The sequence below is a fragment of the Propithecus coquereli genome, unplaced genomic scaffold, assembly GCF_000956105.1.
Source record: "Propithecus coquereli isolate 6110/MARCELLA unplaced genomic scaffold, Pcoq_1.0 Scaffold423, whole genome shotgun sequence".
Lineage (NCBI taxonomy): Eukaryota > Metazoa > Chordata > Mammalia > Primates > Indriidae > Propithecus > Propithecus coquereli.
The window spans coordinates 890,300-896,299 of record NW_012149986.1 but is presented as its reverse complement, the minus strand read 5'-3'; the positions used below and the strand labels follow the sequence as shown (position 1 = coordinate 896,299).

General features: G+C 49.9%; 1 protein-coding gene across 1 annotated transcript in view; it reads left to right on the top strand.

Annotated features, from left to right (window-relative positions):
* The window catches only part of SHC3 (SHC (Src homology 2 domain containing) transforming protein 3), a 173,718-nt gene that overhangs the window by 81,322 nt on the left and 86,396 nt on the right, over nt 1-6,000 (top strand). The window lies entirely within an intron of this gene.

Sequence of the window (6,000 nt, the reverse complement as noted above, 5' to 3'; positions counted from 1 at the left end):
CTCTGGCTTTCCGGCCAGAGGGTTTCTATATAAGGAAACCCTCAGGGGCTTTCAAGGGCTACATAGTTATAATGGGTAAACAGAAACTTACAAGCTCTTCCGCAGGCTTTTGCAAATGCGTGGGCTTGGTAAGCAGCTGCCGGGCCTCATGGCTCCGGACATCAACCAGTATTTATTTACAGCTATTGTGTATGTTTAAACACATTTCTGGAGTAAATCAAGTGTTGAGGCACAGAACGAGGTCTCAGGAGAACGTTGGGGTGACAGCGGCACAAGCGACTGCGAAGGTGTGAACAATCAGGGAAGCTGCTTTGGCACCTTACTGATTTCACAAGTGATGTGCAGATTTTAAAGTTCATGGCTCTTTGGTTATGCTTGCAACATGCAGGATTGAAGTGGTTCATATTCTGGTGAAAATGACTTTCTGAAAATCAAGTTTAGGGTATTTTGATGCCTAAAATTAATTTTTGACTCCTTAAGTCTTACCGAATAATTTGGTTATAGTTGAATGCTTTGGTGTGTGGGTGTGGGGAAACTGAAACCTATCGGGCTGTGGATGAAACTGGGGAGAAGCCGTCGGTTCTGAGCGTCCCCCTGCCTTTGGACTCGTGTTCCTGGTGCCTGGGCTCCCAGGTGCCCTCTGACTGACCTGGTGACCTCCCTGGCTCTGTCCTTGCTGCGTATGGGCTCTCAGACAACAGCCCCCTGCTGTCTTAGAGCTTCAGGATGGAGAGTGACCCACTGGACCAGGATGGAAGAGCAGGTCATCTGTGTCCCCACTCTCATGACACTCACTGTAATTAGGCAGGTCTGTGGATCTTTTCTCCAGACGGTCCTCTTTTCACATTCACTCTCATCACCCAAGGCCGGGCCAACGTAACATCAGTAACTTCCCGCTCACCTTCCTGCTGTGGCTCCTCGGCCCTCTCCATCTGTCTGCACACTGTGACTAGAGTAATTTTCATTCTACTCTATTTCTGCCAAACCAGTGCCTCCTCCATACTTTCCTGCTCCTCAGTGCACCCTGATGCCTCTCGGACCTGCATCTGAACCCTCAGTGCCTCTGCCCATCTTTTACGACTCCCCGCAAACCTGGCCCCAGCCAGCCACAGCCCCTCCCGCTTCCACCTTCCTGCTCTGCTCCCTCCTGGTCCAAGCTCCAGTTTGCGTTTCCCTGTTACATCCTCCCCTGCTGCCCCTTGCAACCAAGTCCTCTCGCACTGAGGCTTCTCCTGACCAGGTGACTGACTGACCTCTTGCTCCTCGGGCGGATGGACTCGTGCTTAGCTGTCCACAGTGCGCGTCGTGGCTGGCATTCCGGCACCATGCCCTGTGTTACCCTGTCTCCTACCCTCCATGGCTTTCTGGGAGCACAGAGCATCGCATATTCTCCATGGAGGGCGGGGCTGTGACGTTTGGTGTGTGGCTGGTAAGGGAGGCACCCGGGACCCACGCAGGGGGCGGGAGCTGCCGGGTGGACTTTGGCACCATTTTCTGCCCCAGGAAGACAGGGGTGGAAAGTTTTTGGTGTGGGGAAAATGAAGGCTGTGTTTGCAAACATCAAGTTTGGGGTGACTTTAAAACATTGAAGTGGAGACAGCAACTGAGTGTGGTAATTATCTGTTACGTCCTGGGACTCAGATGGTGGGGCTAGAGACGACAACGGGTGAGTGGCCGTGGCAGAGGCATATCCAGCCCAGAGATGATGACACTCCTTCGGACGGGAGATGGGTGGAGATGGATGGAGGTAACCTTGGGGTAAATTGGGACTCTCTGGCTCCGTTCTACCTGAGGTTCAAGGGCCCAAGTGTCGAAACCGAGGGCTGCGGCGCTGAACCACCCATGGAGGGCTTGGGAAGACGGGCCGAGAATCTGTTTTGCTGCACTTTGCCCAACACTCACCCTGAAGATATAAAGTGAGTAGGTTGGGAATTAAGGAGCAAGCGCTTAGTGCCCTGTGAGCCCCCCAGTGAGGAGGGGGCGGATGGTTCCCTTTGGCTTCAAACAGAGTGAGGGGCTTCGAGGAGATGATGCACACTTTGGGTCTGCGTCACCCTTGGACCGATGTCTCAACCACACGAGTGAAGCCCACAGCAGGAGGCGCTGTATTTGGGGAGAAACCACCCTCCTACTGCAGCCTGGCAGAGGTGCTGGTCCCAGGGGTGGGGGCACCTCTGTGGCCTCACCCCAAGGGCTTTCTGCTGAAGATCAGAGCCATGTCTGCAGCAAGAGACTGCAGCTTCCTACTGGTGTGGATGCTGGGAGCAGGCTGGCGCCTGGGGATGAACAGACACTGTCCTTTTCACCCCAGGGCCACCCACATACTCCTAGGGGAGGAGCCTTAAAGAAGAAAGGAAAGTGTCTCTGTGAGGAGTCAGCTACTAACCACAGGCCTACTGTGGGGCTGTTGGAGTGACCACTTGACCCCTGACCCCTCTGTACCCACCCCCGCAGTCACCCCACCCTGCCATGGGGCCAGGAGCTGAAGCTCTGAGGTTAGGAGGCACCTTTCTTCCACAGCCACCTGGAGGTTTGCAGCCCTGGGCAGGCCTCGGGAGGGAGGAGGAGCGCTTTCACTTTCCGTGAAGTTCAGGGTCTTTACTGTCCCGCTCGGCCTGGACATGTCGATTGCTGATGTGATGTGTTAGTGAGGGAGGACTTTTTCTTGTGTGAAAGCGAGTGGATTAGATAGGGGCTTGGTCTGGGCTGGGGACCCAAGGGCCCACTGAGTGCATTGCACAGAAGGGCGGGGTCAGGGGCAAGAACAGCCCTGACTGCAGCCGCACCCGCGTGAGGCCCAGGTCTCACAGCAGAGGAGGGGCGATGCGCCGGGGGTTACAGCTTCCAGATTTAGGGTCTCCAGAGTCTCAGAGAGGCAAGAAGCTCACACGAGTGGGGGTGGGGTGATCAAGGAGCACCAGGGGTGGAGGCATCAGGAGAGTCGAACCAAGCAGTGGAGGGTCAGCGAGGGTCCAGCTAGATTTGCTACGGTGGAGGGAGCTGGCGATTTTGCAGGAGCAACTTGTGGGAACTGGGGGGTGCTGAGGAGGGAGTGGGGGTGAGAATGGGCGTAAACAAGGCTCTCAAGGCATATCCCTTGGAAGTGGCGCAGCCATGTTGGTGGTCTGTTGTATGGATGGATCACAGTTTGGTAAACTGGGTCTTAATGGTAGTCATTGATTGTTTCCCCGCAGTCTATTAAAAATATTGCTGCCATCAACATGTTACTCAAGTCATCTAGCCCATCTGAGTGCATTTAGAGCGAACATTCTCCGGGACCAAAGGGTTTGTGTGTCTTCCATTTTGTTGGGGATGTGACCACACGGCACCTGCTGAGGCTGCGCCCAGCTCTGTGCTCACCAACCTGCAAGCGTCTGTGTCCCCGCACAGCATTACCAAGCTTTAGTCTTTGGCTGTGAAAACAGAATTTGAGTTTAGGCTCTAATTTGCCTTCTTGTTATGAGTAAAGTTGTGATTTTTTAGTATTTTCAAGAGCCATTTGTATTGCCTTTCCTGTGAACTCTTTGTTCATATCCTTTACTCATTTCTCCATTGGGCTTTTGGTATTTTCCTTGCTGACTTATATTAAGGCTATTCTCTCCTTGATGGTGAAATATTACCATTTTTTCTTGTGCATAAATTTTTATTTTTATGCTATTGAGTGTGTCAGTATTTTTCTTTTATGGTTTCTGGATTTTGTATCATCCTTCTACTCAAAGATAATTAAAAAATATCCTTCCCAGTTTCCTTTTAGTGCTTTCATGGTTTCATTACAAGCAAATTCCAATTTGCAACCCATCTAGAATTTATCTATGCATAAGGCGGGAGATAGGAGCCCAGCTTCACTTTTCCGTAGGTAGCTGCCCACCCAGCAAACGTCACCTCCTCCGGAGCCAGGGGCACCACGTGGCTCATTCCTTGTTTTTTTTTGATGAACTTGATCTCCATTTGCTGTTTTATGTATCTGTTTGCTTGTCATCCTTCCCCTTCCCCCTACTAAATGCATATAAACCCAGGAGGGCAGAAATCATCCAACTCCTCTACTGTTTCATTTTTCATTATTTCCATCTGCAAAGTGTGTGTGTGTTTGGGGCAATGGGCTGGGCCACAGTGAGACGGATGAGGAGGGAGAAGGATGGAGCTATGTGATTTCAAGGGTCCGGTTCTAAAATTCTACATTCCAATGAAAATGTCATTAACTGTGAATGGTACTCGCCCTATTGACGAGAATTTTAGCCTGAAGAGGGGAAGATGGTAAAAGCAGGAGGAAAGCAAGGGCTTGCATTTGGGGCAGGGCTGGCTTCGGTTCCTTTCAGCTGACCGCGGAGCCTGCCAAATGGTCCATTTTCATATTAGCCGAGCTCTGAGGCCATGGTTTGGCTCCCTGAAATGTGGGCACACGGAACAGAATGTTAAGAAACAATCTCTATTATTAAAAACAGGGCAAAATCGGTACCTGGAACTCAAACGGGGATTAAATGGAATTACACAAAGCTAAATAATTATTGCTAAGTGAACAAACTGAAACAGTACTGCTCACCAAAATGCACTGTACTCAAACAGTACGGAGGGAAATTGAGAATAGTTACACTTAAAATTAGATTTTAGAGTTTAAGTAACTCATTTCAGACATCTAAATATTGAAGTTATTAATAGTTATGTCACATTTCTATTTCAAACAGAAATAGATACCATCAGCCTGGCTGAAATGAGAATCCACACACACGTGTTATGATGTGAACGTTGGAAACAAATTTATGCCAATGATGAAGGAAGAACATTTTTCTGAAAAGCGGCTCAATTTGAAAACCCCTTCGGGGATTCTAAAGGCTCACAAGCGGGCTCCTTAGGATTTTTGTTGAGTACCCGAGCTCTGGGAAATTTCTGAAACTTCTTACATTTGCAAATGTGCCCTGAGACCCTTGCATGCTATTCTGTGTGAGGAGGCATTGGGTGAACAGTTCATAACTTGCAGCACGTCGTAATCCCTTCTCACTGCTGATGTGTGGTTCCTCTCTGCCTCCCCCAGGAGTACGGAAGGAGCAGAGGCCTGCTGCTCAGCGCTGTGTGACTTGTGGATAACTGAGGCTTTTTAGGAGTGTTTAAAGAATGACTTAGGAGAGACTCCTCCATGCTGTGTCTCTCTAGCCTGCTGGGACCATCAGGGGTTTGTCTGCCTTGCTCAGCTAAAGATATCACTTAATGTAATAAACACAATGTAGAAAGTCACTGAACTGTTTTTTTTAAAAAATTAAACAGATAAAATGTAGACACTGGGGCTCCTATAGTTCTACAAAGAGACAACTTGACCTTCAATAGGATTTACTTTTAGAAAGTACTTTGGGTGATACATGATTGATCACTTTGGTAGAACCACAGTCATAATAGTGTTATACAGTAAATATGAGTAAGTGTCAACGCCAAAACCCTTTGTTCCTCACTTCGCCTTTTCCAAGTCACACTGCTTCAGAGCCTACTCCGCAGTTCCCTGGCATTCTCTTAAAAGCACTGCGTCGTGATGGGGATTATGGTTCGCCTGCATGGTAGGAATCAATTTAAAGAATATTCACCTCGGAAAGTTTGTAGAATGTTTCTGAGTACCCATTTTCTTCTTTCTCATTTATTGTGTCTCCAAATTCCCGTTTATTTATTTTTCTCTATGTCCTGCTGTTTTCTCCTCCTTTGTGTGGGAGTTGAGACATTCACCGCTCCTTTCTGGGTCCCGGATGTGGAGCCACCTTTGGCCAACTCCCGGCCATTTCTCACGTAGGTGGAGTCACAAGGCGTGTTCGCTCCTCAGCACCCCTTTGCTGTCGCCCTGGTCCTCACTGCCTGCCCCGGCCCTCGCCTCCCTCGCGCTCCCTGTGCCCTCCGGCCTGCTGGTCCCGCACTGGACCGTGCCTGTGAGACGGGACGGGCAGGGCCTGCTTTGCGTTCAGCATTGCTGGCATCGCCCAACTGGGTCAGGCAGTCTCAAAACAAAGTTTCGAACTGCCCTGC